This window comes from Tyto alba, unplaced genomic scaffold, assembly GCF_018691265.1.
Source record: "Tyto alba isolate M040663 unplaced genomic scaffold, T.alba_DEE_v4.0 Super-Scaffold_48, whole genome shotgun sequence".
In the NCBI taxonomy this organism is placed as follows: Eukaryota; Metazoa; Chordata; class Aves; order Strigiformes; family Tytonidae; genus Tyto; species Tyto alba.
Window position 1 is genome coordinate 8,287,778 of NW_024881324.1, and position 15,538 is coordinate 8,303,315.

Below are 15,538 nucleotides of genomic sequence, written 5' to 3' on the forward strand. Positions count from 1 at the left end.
TTGCTGGGCCTGAACTGTCTCTCTGAGGAGCTGGCCTGGATACGGCTGCTCTGCTGCAGAACCAGGAGCACAGCACATGGGCACCCACCACCACCTCAGGCTCCCAAATGCTGTGAGCAGATCCAGGGACCAGAGCAGTGACTTCCCCAGGGCTGTTTGTCCCAGGAGGGCTCGTTATTCAGGGATGGAGGAGCACAAGCCCACCAAGATCAGACACTCACACCCCAACCCAGGAACGCTGTGCCCATCTGCATGTTGTAGAGTTCCCAGTAACTTCCCCACCATCTGGGGTGTCCAGAGCAGAAATGAAATAGCTACAGCTGCTGAGCTGCACCCCAAGTGGTTTGTGCTGCAGTCTGTATTATAGCAGAGTGCTGGAAAACAGATCTGTGCTGATGGAGAATCTGAATTCAATGCTCAAATCAGGCCTGAAACAGAGCTGCAGTCGCTGTGTCTGGAGAACACACTATCGTGGTCCAGGCAGGCTCTGCCTTGTGGAGAGGCAGCACAACTCCTATAACATTTTACAGAAAACTTGGAGATCTTTCTGCCTGAAGTCCTGAATGGGCAGATGCAAGGGGTCAAATGATCACCCCTGTTACAGCACACCTTGGCTTCAGGGAAATTACACTCAGGGTCACTTTGGCACCAACCCTTTTTTTTTTTTAAAAAAAAAAAAAAAGACAAAAAACCCTATCCTTTCTCTAGGACATTTTTTCAAGCTGTCCCCATCTGAGCATCTGCTACAATATGGATATGGGGAAATGACTCCTTTAGAAACAAGCTGAACCAAAAAAAGAAACAGCACTAATTTAATTTGTTTTCTCAAACTGCAAATCCTTGTACGTGCTTGAAGCAAATGAGGCATTAAAACTGAGAAAATGCATTGAGGCCCTTCAGCAGCACTTCCTTCAGAGGAATGAGAATGGGAAAGGCCCTTTTCATACTGTCCCATTGTCCAGGCCAGTGGCTAGGTGTTCAGCCCTGGAGCTCCAACTAGCAGCACAGTATGGGGTTACCCAGGGCAATGAGCGACAAACAATTTGAAACTTTTACATAAATCTGAAAAACAAAGAGGCTTTTTATCTCTGCACTGAAAAGAGTAAACGAGCAGACCCTCCATCCCCAGAGCCCACTGCACAGGCGTGATCAGAGCAATCAAGCTGAAGGTCTGACAGCAGACCTGCAGCAAACAGCCCTGATCTTAAGCAAAGAGGAATGGCTCAAGAAATCCTTCCCAGTTGCCTGCTACAAAAAGGGAGGCCCTTCCCCCTGAACCCCAGTATCCTTCCTGCTGGTAAAAGCGTGCTGCCACCTCTCCTGCTGGTCACACCATCAAGAGGGCACTGCTCCCTCAAACCCTAAGGGTCACAGCAACATGACAAAGGCAGAATCGGGGCCCACTGTTAGCCTCTTCCTGAGCTGTAAGGAGAAGCTCATGCTCTTTAATAAAAGAAATCAAGCCAGAAACACTTTTTTAAAAAAAAAAAAACAGCAAGTGGAAAAGCAAAGCAAGAACTTTTTTCCAACCTAGAGAGTGGCACAGAAGAGAGAATAAAGACTGAAATGACTGAACGCCTGCAGAACATTTTATAAAACAGTTATTTTTCCCCCCAACAATGGTACTCTGTCCCTGAAATGAATCAAAAATGTCACAAGGCAGTTTGGTGAGGCTGCATGTGAATGCTGGGTATTGAGCTGCAGCAGCTGCAGGCAGACTTTGTGGTTAACCCTGTGAGACTTTCACTGCTACAGCTGGCTTCGATTCTGTCGCCGCGTCCAAGCAGCCGCTCCTTCCCACTGTGCTGCTGCTACACATAATCACAGCCTTATCAGCGTCTGTGTTTCATTCCACCGCAAGCATCACAAGACCAGTTCAATGGGAAAGACGTCAAATTAAGAGATATATCTTTATATATATAACATACGAGCCTTCTTTCTTTTAAGGCCTTAGGTTTATGCTTTATATATTTTAAAAACCTAACAGCCCAAAGTGATCTCAACTCAGACCTATGCTTATTCAGGAGGCATCAGTTCAGTTTGCAAAATCTTGAAGAGGAGAAGAAATCATCTTTGGCTAAGAAACATCTCTCCCTATGCCACTTTGAAACCACCTCTCTGACACCAGTACTAGGTTTGTTGCCATTCCTTTACAACCCAAAGCACTAAGATAGCCTACCCACTTGCATTTTTATCTCCGTGGTACCCAGATCTACAACAGGACACTTTTCCTAAAAGTTTCAGCATAAACGATGCTATCTGCATCTGCAATATGAACAGTGGAGTCCAACAAGGCAGTAAAGTCACATTAGTGAAAAGCAAATATTTCGTGTCTCAGGTATCATGAAAATTTCTGCAGTTCTTCAAGCTGTTGTTAGAAGCCTACATTATTTTCAGCTTGCCTCATATAAATTTCTCTTCCTTTCAACATGCCTTCCCAACAGAAGAAAAGGTAGGGAAAACAGAGCTCGAAGGAGAGGTGCACAGTTCTCAAGAAACACAACCCTAGTTTCGCATGAAAAGTTTCCATTTGCTAAAAAAATGTAATTTTTTTAAAAGATTTTTTTTTTTTAATCTGTAACCAGTTTCAACTACCACATCTTTCCCAAGTCAGCATTTTGAACACAGGTTCTGACTAGTATCTTTAAATAGATTCAGAATTGCTCTAGTGACTCTGAAATAAACCCTTCATGGAAAAAAATACAAAATGGGTTTTAAAGTCTAATCAAAACAATTTAGCATAGTGCAGTAAGTTGCATGCACTTCTATGCACCAATGCAAGTCCCTGCATACTGATTAGTTTCATTACAGAGGTACAGGCTACCATAAAAGCAGTATATTGGACCAGAACACTCCTGGACTAGACTCCTGTGCAAAAAAAATGGAAACCTGAAAATCTTGCACTTCGTCAATGGATTTATACACACACAGGGATCAAGCTTTATGCACTTGCATCAGAATAAGCCCACAGCCAAGTTAACTATGTGGAAGATCTGTTCACTAACTACAGAGGTGTTTTAAAACAAAGGCCCTATCACCCTCCACCTGTGGTATTTGAGGAAATTCTGCTGCAGTCCGACTTTCTGGTTGTGTGAAAATTTTTCCTTTTAGGACAGGCTTGGCCTTACGTAAATGGAAGGCTGCAGTCCTAATAAATATCTGGTGGCTTTTTGCCACTTCATGCATCATTGTCCTTTCCCAGCTCTATCACCCTGCTGACATCTTCTCCCCCACCAAACCCCCTGAAGTGCATCTCACATTCCTGCAGTCCAGCCCTTCAGTATTGTCTTTCCAGCACATATATGCAATGGGTATTTTTAAGAGCAAGGCACTAGAAGATACACATCAACTTAAAACTGAAGGCCTGTCAGATGTGGCCTCTCAAAACACAAAGACACATGAACATGCATTAGCAACAGCAGCCACCCCCAATTTGTTCCCCGAGTTTTTAATAACAGAGCCAAGGAAAAAAAAAAAAAAAAAAGGGTAAATTGCAGTGCAGTCACATTACTTGTGAGTACACACTGTATGTGCAGGATGGCAGGACAGCCAGGAAAGCTCCTGCTTCTCTCCATCACCCCAGCCCTCCGCTCCACCCAACAGTGTTTTAGCCTGGAGCATACCTAAAGGCTACAGCACAAACTGCCCACAAGGAGAACAGCAACATGAAAAGCATCATTGCATCATTAGGCCACAATTTGTGCTAATCCCCCAAATTCTGTGGGAGAATGTAAGCACCTAGGAAATAGCCTGCTTTTGAAGAGAACTCATGGCTGGATTTAGACCACCTGTCATGCTTTTTCTTTACTTAATCCCTACCCCATCCCTCAGCCCCATTTTTTTTACACTAGGAAAAAAAAATTAAAAACCCTTATTCTAATGCAAGCCTCCTGACAGTGAGCAGCATTGTTTTAATAAGCCTTGGCAAAGCACGCCCATTTTTAATCACACAGTTAGAAAAAAAAAAAAAAAAAAAAAACAAACAAAAAAACCAACCAAACAAACAAATAGAACCAGAGATAGGAAGAACAAGAGAAAAAGTAACACCGGGCTGCTCACAAGTGATCAGAAGTGGAATATGGTACCATTGTAAAACGTGGGATCTGCCCACACCAAAACCAGCCCGTTGGTGCCCACCACGAGGCTCCAGCCTAGAGTCTGCAAATACAATCAAGAAGAGAGATGGGCAGAAGGAAACCCTGGTTGCAGCAACAGGGTGGAGCTCAGGCACCCTGTCTCCTCCCAAACCCTCACCTCTCTATCCCCTGCCAGGGCACCACAATATGCAAAGCTGGGAACTCGAGGGGCAAGTGCTACCAAAGGATTTGTGGTGGATGTAGGTAGTCCCTTCTCTTTCTCTCCTCTTCCCCTTCCTGATTTTGGCTTGGTGAACAATGTTTCACCATCCAGGGGTGGGGGTTTGTGCTGCAGGGGCTCTTACCTTTCACATGGGAGGCAGAGCTGACCTTCTGCAGGCTGGAAACCTCCTGAAGCACGTGCTGAAGAACAGTGTTTACCCTTTTACATCAGCAAAAATCTTCTTTGAGTAGTTGTCTCCAGCAACCTAAGCACTCCTGCCTCTGCCATTAGAGGCAGGACTCTTCTCCCTGCCTTTACCTGTAGATGCCACCCACCACCCTGCCTGACCCCAGGGGACAGAGGTGGTCGGCACCAGCATCACCTACCCAGCACCTCAGGTGCATCAAAGAAAACATCTATAATTGCCCAACAGCTTGGCAGCTGTTCTTAAAATTATTGGTGCACCTGAAAGTTATCAGCCAAGCAAGGGAAGGATCCCAGGAGTGAGAAGCAGAGAAGCAAATGGGTGACAGCTGAGCAGCACTGTCCCATCCAGGTGTCAGCATCAACCCACGCTGATTCCCAGGGCAGGGTCTGTCTTAGTAATTGCGGGGGGGGAAAAAAAAGCATTTTCAGATCATGCATCTTCAGAAGTCTTATATGTGTCTTGCAAAATCCCCAAGGGTTAGGAGGCTGCTTGGCTATACAGGTTTGGAGCTTGACACTATAAGGCTCTGGCCTTTTCCATAATACAGTGAAGTTGAAAAGCGTCTTTTTAGTCATAAAAAGGGTTTATATTACTTGACTGGCCCAACAGCTTTGTATTACCGATATTCTTGAAGCTTAACCTACCCCGTGGTAGTGAGACTCCTTACTTGGAAGTATACCATGCTTACATTGCTATGCTGACAGCATAGCTTAAACCTGGACTTACACAATGCAAGCAAAACACCAAGATGGACACCTAAAAGCTGTTGAAATAAATTATCAGCATTACCCTAGGTCTCCCCCTTTCCTTAGGCCCTGGCTCAGAGACTTTTGCCTGTGTATAATTTTTCAACATTGACTTGTCCTGTGAAATCAATGGGGTAACTCACACAAGGCAGGCAAAACACTCACAGATCCAGAAACTTCAGCAGTGCAGCGTCGGTGGATGAACTCAAAACAAGCGCTATCATTGCAGAAGTGTGCTTTAGGATCACACCCTCCACAAGGACAAGAGATGCATATTGCATTATATGACCAATCAAATTACCATAGTAGATGCTTAGAGAATTACATGTTCTGTACAAAATTCTACAGTTTTGTTCTAACAGGTGCGTGTTACTCATATTTTAAAAAGATTGTGAAATAGATGTTTCCAAATTTAAAATGTTTGGACAATTATTTATTGGATTGCACAGACAGGTGTCTGTCTCTGATCTTAAAATCAATTTTCTGCTGTAACATAACACTTTAAAAAAGCCCAAGCCTCACCTTGGGAGCTTCTCACGAAAACTATCTTGGTCAACTGTACACCACCCATAGTGAAAGCTACACTTCTTTGTAGATTTACCAACAATAAGAGCAGTAAAGAGAGAGTTAGCATGTGACAGAACTGCGTCAAATCTCTGAAAATTTCTGCATTTCAGATTTTGGTTTTTTAAAAATTATTTTGGAACAAAATTTTAGTTTGACAATATAGCTCAAGAACAATTCAGTCATTCTAATCTGTTCTGACATTTCCCACATTTTGCATGCTCTGCACAAAAACAAATTATGGGACTCTGAAACAATCTAGACAAATTATGTTGCAAAAGTTTCCTGCTACACGTTTCAGGGAGAATATATTGGCTAATCACATGCAAGGACTATGACCAAGAAGCAAGAAGTTCACCAACAGTCATAAAAGGGGGAAGAAGAAGAAAAAGAAGTTGTTCAAACTCACAGTACTGAAAAGGTCTGCTTAAGCCTCTCTGTGGTAACAAGAATCACCCAAATCCATTAGTCCAGCTCAGTGGTATCTGCAGAGATATCAGTATGGGTAAAGATGCACCTTTGAATCTACTTGCTTTAGTTCTTTTCACATACTTTTGGAGAAAAAGTAGCACAACCCACTCTCAGAGCTCAGCTGCTAAGAGCATTTCTGCTTGGCTATTAGTAGACCACACCAAACTGGGAAATCTTAAAATGAATAGCAATAACTGCAGGCTTTCGGGGGGAAGGCTTGTGGTTTTGTTCTATAGGTGACAAGTGCCTGGCATCATAAAGTTGTGGTTGGTAGCCAAGCCTCCCAGACATCACTGCAAGATAGATTAAGGAGCAATTTAGAAAGGCCAGAATCACACTGAAATCAAGTTTTGCTATAGAAAAAAAAAAAAAAAAAAAAAAAAAATCAACAAGTCTCCATTTCAGTGGATTTAGGATTTCACAGGAAGCATTTCCCTGAAACTTGTTATATTATTTCTTTTTTTACTTAAGCTTATCAAATTCTGAGACAGTATGGCCGAGAAAAATACCTGCATACAATGAAAGTCAACAAGGAAAAGTTTCCTTGCTTAAATGAAGCTTGAAAGGCAGGAAAGGGCAAGTAAACTATCTTTTTCTTGCTACTTCAGATCAGACAAAGCATACATTTGACTTCTGCCAGCAGTCACACCTTTTTGGGTGATCGTACCATCATCAAGAGAAACCCCAGATCTCTGCCCTGTTTTCTAAAGCATCACTCACTTCAGTGACTGGGAGAAAAACATGGAGGAAAAAAAAAAAAAGGCTTATTTCTTTACAGGCCTCCCACCCCACCTCCCAGTTGCATGGTTCCCTGGCACAAGCTCTGCCAGTTCATCCTCAATCCTACACCATGATTGATGCCTTACCCAAGGTGGTCTTCCCCCATACTCAGCTTCTTACAGCAGAAGAACCTTGCTAGTTGAAGTGCTCATAAAGGACCATAGCCAGTCCTGCAGCTCCAAAACACTTCCCCAGCTTGGAGACACAAACATTTTTGTTCATGTAACTGAATGAACAATAAAGCCAGGGTGAGATCTCGTATCTACTGCCACATCCCTCCCACCTCTTGGCCACCCTTGAGGGATTTCGTTTCTCCTTAGGACAAGCATGTCCTGCCATCCATCCTCTGACCTGCATTGCCCTGCCCAGAGCTGATTGAAAGGGAGAGGTGAGCAATGGCCAGCCTGAAATCCCACCGCTGCTCAGCTCCAGGCTGCTTGGCCACAGCCTTCCCGAGCCCCTTCCCCAAAGTCCACCATAATTATGGCAGTGGCCCAAGAGCCCAGTGTCCCCCTCTGAGGGCTGCCACACATTGACCACTCATTGTCCCACTGCCATTGTCCCGGGTCCCCTTCTGCAGAACAGCCGTAACAGCACTTTTCATCCCTGAAATGCACCGCACAAATGGGGAGCACAAGTCAAACAAAAGCTACAGCCGCTCTGTTTACCAGGGAGAAAGATCAATGGGCTTCAATGAAAGGACAGGAAGCTGATGTTCTCACTGTAACTTGTTGGTAAAACAGCAAATAGTGCTATCAGGGCTGACAAAGGCTCTTTTTTCCCCCCTCTCCTCTTACTTTTTTTTTTAAATGAAGAATCCAATGGAGAGTGTTATCATGTAGTTATCAACAGGCCATGAAATGAGGAACATCAGCAAGTTTATTCAACTCTTTTGTTTGCTCTTTGAGAAAGTTAAACAGAAGCCTCAAAGTACACACATGAAAAAAAAAAAAGAAAAGATAAATTGCACAAGCAAAAAGACAAACTGTTAGGATAAAAAGAAAATAATCAAGCAGGAGCACAGGTCTGAGGGGCTTACAACTATGATTGTTCAACATCTTTCCTGTGTTCGGGGTGCATAGAGCATCCCAATGGATTGGCAAGGAAGAACATGGCTGGCCTACAGAAACAGCTAACCTCTGCTTACATCCCTGCAAGGCCACTGCTGTGACGAGCTAGCCCTCAGGGCCCTATTAAAAGCACTACTCCTGGTGTTTATGTGATTAGGCCCTTCTTCAGGTACATCTGGAGCACTCTGGGATGCTCTAGTCTAGTCACCATCTACATCTTAGCATTTACCAGGCACCATAAAAGGGAGCTGTGCTCTAGTGGAAATACCACTGGATTCCAGACTATTTCTAAAAGGTGTGTTGTCCACCCACAGACATGGCCCCTCTTCTCTTACCAAGGTTTTTTGCACATAGTATAACAAAATTTTGCACCTAGTCATGAAAGGGTTCTTAAACCTCTGGATGTTTTAAAAATGTGGTGCTATGACTGACATCAGAAAGGATGCTCCTGGAAGAGGGGCAAATGTGTGTATAAACACCATATTCCCCAGCACCTTCTAACTATTTGAATCTGTCATAAAGCCTACATGTGTGCATTTGGCTTGTGCATTATAAATAATTCACCTGAATATTTAGGTATATCCCATACTTTGTCCACACAATATGCATCGCATGCATGCATAGATCTGCAATGCTGGTAAAGAACTAAAATGCTATCATATAACTAATGCCAAGTGTTTTGCAAACATGAGGAAAATAAAAAACTTTTTGCTCTCTCAGCACTCCTTCACAATGTCCTGCATATAAAATTTCAGACTCCAAATTCAAAGTGAAGCTTAGCACAGGGGAAATTGTGATTTTCCTTGAAGGCTCAAAGGAAAATTCAGGATTATATGAAAGACATGAGGTTAGTTAATGTTGTTCTTCAAAGGACTATAGAAACCAAGAGTACTGATGTCATGGGAAAGGCAAGTAATTGGTGAAAATGTTTTTAAAGGTTAACCCTTTCTTTTACTGTTTCTGAAGAACCGTGAAGAGACTTGATAAGATTTCCTTCCTGCCTGTTTTGTGCCAGAAGTATGGTTCCTTGGTCTTATCACTTGCAGTGAGCTTGTTTTCCTAAAGTCTCTCAGTCCTATTTTATACATTGATATGAAGCTGGTACCTGCAGCAGTCTGTCCAGCAGCCTGAACACAGCAACACACCTGCAAGAGCTGTCCTCCCCACCGAGCACACATTGGCTATTGCAAAGCCACCAAGAGCCTTCCAGTTCACACTAACCTCCGAGGGGTCTCTAACAGCCAGGGTTGCAGTCGTGCGTGGGGTATGGTCACTCTTGTTCATTCCACACGAGTGCTATTTGCTCAAGCTATTGTCACGAAGCTAAACTAAACCAGAAGCATGTGGGTACTACACTGTTTGACCCTAACATGAGGATGCTTAAAAAACAGATGGGACACGTGCTGACCTTGCAACTGCCCTCTACCTGGTTACCTTCTGATGTTGCTTGCAGCCCACTCATCTTGCCCAAGATGCACACGGAGGGAGGGATGCAAAGGCAGGTTTGAAGTAATCTCACCCACATTCAGCTTTGCCAGCCTCTGCCTCCTGTGTCAGGCCTCATTAGAGTCAAAACAAAGGTGAAAGCATGCTGCTCCCCCAGAATCTGTGGCATATGTCCATGTACAGGCAGCTAGAGCTTGGTCCTCCTCCTAGTCCTTCTTTTAATGAGAATTGACAGGCCAGTGCCTCTATTAGCGTGGCTTGCACCAGGCATAGAGGATGTGTAACAATGACTCACTTCAAATAAAACACACACAATCCTTTAATTTTACTCAATAGAAGTGTTGCTTCTGCTAGTCATTAATTTTAATTTCTATACATTCCTTGGTGTGGTCTTGGCTATGCGTCACTTCAGGTTTTTCACTAATTAATAACACAAATCAAAATTATCATCTTTCAGGTATAGTTGAGATGCATTTTGTACCCATACGCAGGTAGTCTGAAAAATAGCTACCCCTTAACATCTCTGAATGTGGGTGCTCCTTCCAGAATAAAAGTTTACTTGACAAGGTATTCAGCAACAGTTATTATACTTTAAGTGTATATCCTGCCTTAATCCAACAGAACTTCCAGCTTTCTTTTGGAGGCATAACAGTTGAATTGATCTTTTATACAGGGGGACAAATTTAATTTTCCGGCTCAGATTTGGAAACGAATGCCTATTCAAGACAGCACTTAAGCTTCACTGAAGTCAATGGGACCTAAACACATGTTTACAATTAACCATGTGCTTAAGTGGTGGTCTGAACTGGGTGAATAAATGTGAAGTCAGTAGGTCTGCTTGCATAAGAAAGAATTACCAGTCTGGGAGAGAATTACAGAATTTGGCTATAAGAAGCTGCAGGATTAGTAACAAATGTGTCATTCCTGTAAGTAATTTACTTAAACCAAAGCCACGGCAGAGCTGTTTAGAGTATGCACTCAGATTAATTTGAAGGACAGACTTAGAACATAATTATCAACCAAGGACAACTGTAAATTTGTAATAATATATTGGAATCACCAACAGACTTTCAAATGGGATCTACAGAACCAAACTTCCTGCTCAGATTTAATGAGTTCCAGCCCATTTCAGAGCTAGGTTGTGACTTTACACAGAAAACTGAATAAGTAGCAGTGCAGGCCAGAAGAGTAATTGTGGCTCCAAAAATTATAACCGAAGAGCATATGTAAGACCCTCCAAACCCTTCCAAAATTATTTTTACAGTAGCAGTTTATAAGAAAAATATGAGAAGACATCAACAGGGTTTAAGCTCCCAACTCTTGTTGACTGATAAGGGTCCTATAGACTGTCAGATATTTCTCTGGGTACTCTCAAGATAACTAGTGAGGATGCATCTCTGTAGTGGCCATATCTAAAGAAACAAATTATGATCTGTGGGCAAATTTATCACGTAATGTGACTTACCCTCCTTCTTCCCACACTTGCTTAGTATTACTGAGACGTGAATAGCTGGTACATCTACATTTGATGAAGCTTGCACAGTGCTACGTTACATAGAAGAAGAAAGGGAATCATCTCCAAATGTAACTCCAGCTCTGCTAGAGAATGAGAAGTTGAACAATTAAGAAGACTTGGACCAAAAGACCTTTATGTTTGGGTTGTTTTTGTTTGTTTTTTTGTTTTTTGTTTTTTTTTTTTTTTTCTTTTTTAAACCAGTACTCCTACTGCACTTTTAATGCATTACAGTCATAGCTGGATATGGAAGGTGACTCTTCAAACTGGACTGACACCGCCTTTTTCAATGCCAGATGCTAAAATCGACAAGAACATGAAGAGCACACAAGTGACTGCAGCCCTCCGAAGCAATGCAGGGCTTCGGCAGCTCCAGCACAACTCATCCCAGGGCAGCTGCATCCCACCGCCCCACGCCAGAAGGCTGCAAGTCCCCGCAGAACCCCGGGTGGTGGTGGGAGCCATCCCCTCTGCACACCTCCTCTCCTCTTTGCCATCTCCTAGAGCAGCAGAAGCGGCAAGTCGGGCACCTGTGCTGGCTTTCCCCTTTGCCACAGATAACACTGGTGTCCTTGTGCTCACAGATCTGCATGTGACTATTCTAAGGCTTTACAGGTAATAACCCAGCTCTGGAAGTTACTAATTAATTCACCACAGCTGCTCTGCCCTCTCCACGGTAACTAAATCTGGCAAATGTGTGGGTTGCCAGGCTAAGGAGTGCAGGGCTCTGAGGTATGAGGGGGGATATGCTATTTCCTCAAATTTTCCTTTACTGAACTCAAGGTACAACTCTCCAGGGAGTCAACACATTAAAAAAAGCGTTCCTCCAGGTGCATGCCAAGTGCCTGCGTACGTAAGGCAGAGCATGCACATGAGCGGGGACAGCATTACTGCTGCTGAAGTGATTTACATGCTCCAAAGCCCTGGTAGGGCAGCTGATGCATTTAGACACATCCACATGTCTCTGGATTCCCAGGACCAGCTCCAGGAGGGTGTCCTTCCTGGGACCCTCTCAAACACACCCAAGGGGAAGGCTCTCTGCCTGCAGACCCTTCCACAGAGAGAGGACTGCCCAGCCCAACTACCCTGGGATACCAAGACAAGAGCCAACCCTCCAGTTGCTTAAACAGACTTTTCCCCAGAATTTAGGCATTACACACAGAGGACTACAGCTAGTGTCAAGAAACACAGGAAAACTGAAGCAGGTGATACTCTTGATTTCCAGCAGATCAAGAAATATACCTGTCTGAACAGCAATCAAATTCCAATACCTGTCTATCTGTTGCCATTCATCCAAGACCATGCAACATTTCCAAGGTTAACGCCAGCCTTCTGCAACATTGTAGACCTTTACTTCACCACACAGGTCTAACCCTCCTGCTAAACCACCCAGTGTGACTCCATCCCCTTTTCTGAAATAACTGCTGAGAAGCCTCTGTTTCAGTTGACACACCTGATCAACATTAATAGGTGATCAAAGTCCCAACCACATCATCTGTTGCTTAATTACCACCAGCTCAGACTGGGAAAACAGGTTAGGAGGCAATCCCTTTGCCCACAGCATGCTCTGCTCCAGTGTATGATCATCCAGATGTCCCTACTGTCACTGTGGGCTCTGGGCCAGGTGCAGGAATTTCTTCTGCTGTTTGCTATGGGATTTAGATCAGCACAAAGACAAAAAGTGAAGAGAGAAGGCAAAGAAGGTGTATGCTTAACCCAGGATTTGTAATCTGACATGAATACACCCAGTTCAATACCAGCCTCCACAGAGCAATTCCCCAATTTGCCACACTGCGTGCAGGACAGACCAGAAGTTCACTGAGGAGGGTCTAGATTCACCCTCCCATTTTAGGGAGTCTGCTCTGGGTGGGCAGAGAGCAGCGTAAACCCCTCCGTTTCAGGGCTGGTCTCCACATCAGTGTCCGGGGCTGGCAGTTTGCTCGCTGGGCACGGGGTGGGATGCGGGATGTGAGCGGCGGAGCGGGTGTCTGCCCTGGCCCCGCGCCACCAGCCCGACTCGTGTGCCGCAACCAGCTCCAGGCAGCCGTCGCAGAGGAGCATACGCTCCACAGCTTCTGGCTGGCTTTGGAAGCACCAGATGCAGCTGGTCAGCAGGCTGATCAGCAGTATTTGGCACATGGGCCCCCAAAGCCGGAGAGAAACCACAGCGCAGTGCTGGGAATATATGAGTTGTCAGCACCGCAGCGGGAGGGCAAGAGACAGGGATGAATGGAGGCCACTGAGCCGGTTAAATCCGCGCCTGCACGCACAATGTCTGCCAGGGGACAGACCGGTTTGGGTGAGGAGGCGGAGGCGCGAGGGGTCGGGCAGCTCGGCCAAGGACATGCCGCAAGTCGGTGGCACAGTCGGGTACCTGAAGGAGAGCCCAGGATTAAACATGGAAGGGACATAAGTCACCTGGGTTTGAGTCCCCTCTCCTTGCCCCTACACAAAACAGCCCCTGTGGCCAGAGCATGCCTTTCCTCAGCTCTCTTCCTCTCACTCCCATTGTAAAACAGGGCCTTGGCTTCCAAAATGCAGCATCTCCGCCCAGCAGATCCCCGCGCCCTCCGTCACTTGCTGCCTTGCGAGACCCTCCGTGCCAGAACGCCACACTCGGGGCGTCCCACTGCCGCCGAAGCTGCTGCTGTCAGAGCTGCCTGTCACTCGGCACAAGCAGCAAGCGGCAGCGGGGTCGTGGTGAGCACAAAGGGAAGCAGAGCGGGGCTGGAGGGGCAGAACAAGCCCCTCCGGGACGCGGACCCCTTCTTTTGTTGGGATGCGACACGTGGTGCTGGCTGCAGCATGGTTTAGAGGCAGAAAAAGGCATGCCAGTGTCAAAGGGGCACTCATCAGCCCAGAGCGGCTTCTTGCACCCATTTTTTCTCATTATTTCCTTTTTTTTTTTGGAAGCTGGCTTCATGACACACTGCATGAAGTATTTTGCTCACCTCGTCCACCTCACAGCCAACAAACCAGAGGTGTGCTGTTTGCACTGACAAACTGCCTCCCATGAGCCCACATGGGGTGGCACGTGGCCCCCACACCCTCTGCGACTCCTCGGGCCAAATCTTTGCTCCTCCTCGATCCCGCGCATGTACGCACACACCTGTACGCATATATAGAGCAATGAGCTACGCTCCATCTGGCCAGGAGGAGGGAAAAAATGCTGTTTGCTCTTTCACGTGGCTCCCCCACCTCGTAGAAGGGGGCTGGTTGCACAGGGGTGCTTGGCGTGGTGGGGCTGGTGCGGGCACTGCGTGCCCCCACGGCTCCTTGTAGAAGGCTCTCGGGTGGTGAGTGAAGGGCCGGGTCAAAGGTGCAGGTGGGTGGCCAGGGAAATCCGGTCAATGCAGCATTTCAGCCATGGCAGAGACCCAAATAACACCCGCCTTCCGCAGCTGCAAGCTGGAACGACTGCCCAGGCCCTTGCAAGAGTGCACAGGAGGACGTCCGGGCCCTTGGGATGGCTGGATAGGCAGAGGGGTGAGCACGGTCCCAGGGCTGGCAGCAGGAGGAAGCAGGGCAGCCACCGGCTTCCCTCCGGCATCCATCACAGGAGCAGTGTGGTTGCAGGAGAGAAGGTCTGGGAAGAGCAGCCCAGTGGCTGTGCACACCAGGGGCCCATGAGACCCACAGGAGCACAAAAAGGGTATTTTCACTGCACTAAAGTCAGCAGCCTACTCTTTTCTGTTCTGAATGCAGGTAGCCAAGTTGGACCCCTGAAGGAGGTGCTGCGGATGCCCTCGGAGGACTGTCACTCCAGCGGCCCAGGCAGGAGCCAAGTCACTCCTGGCATGATCTGATGCCTCCCAGAGCTCCCCTGGCTGAGAGGTCTTCACATTTTCTGAACAGATATGCATCCCACAGACCAGCCCACTTTCTGCATTTTTCACTGTTGTGCACAATAATCCAATTTTTGTTGTGTGAACGGAGCTCTTCTGTGCCTAAAACCTACCTGTGGGTTCTCCCACAGCAGGGAGCTGCTGTGTTTGGCATCAGCTGAGGAGAGGGAGCCCCGGGAAGGAGGTTGCCGTCTCCTTTGTAGCATCATTTTGGATGCTTGGGTCCTTCTCCGCAGAGGGTGGATGTGGCACTAACACATGTCGGGCAGCACAGGGCGTGCAGATCATCCATTAACAACAGAGCAGGGGAACTCCTTGTCAGGGGACACTGAGCACCAGGGCTTGGCATGGGTTCTGAAGACAACCCAGGGAAGTTCATAGCAAAGAACTGTGCGTGGAGGGCTAATAGCTGTGATGACGTCTCTCCTTGGTGAGGCAGTCCCTGTGTCACAGGTTGCTGGGGACCGGACGAAAGCCGTGCACAAGTGACAGGATCGGCTTGCCAAGTCCTCCCGCTGCATCCGTGCTAGCCGCGCACAGGCCGGACACTGGGCTCGGTGAACCACTGCTCTCAGGGAGGAAGCAGGGAATGGGGC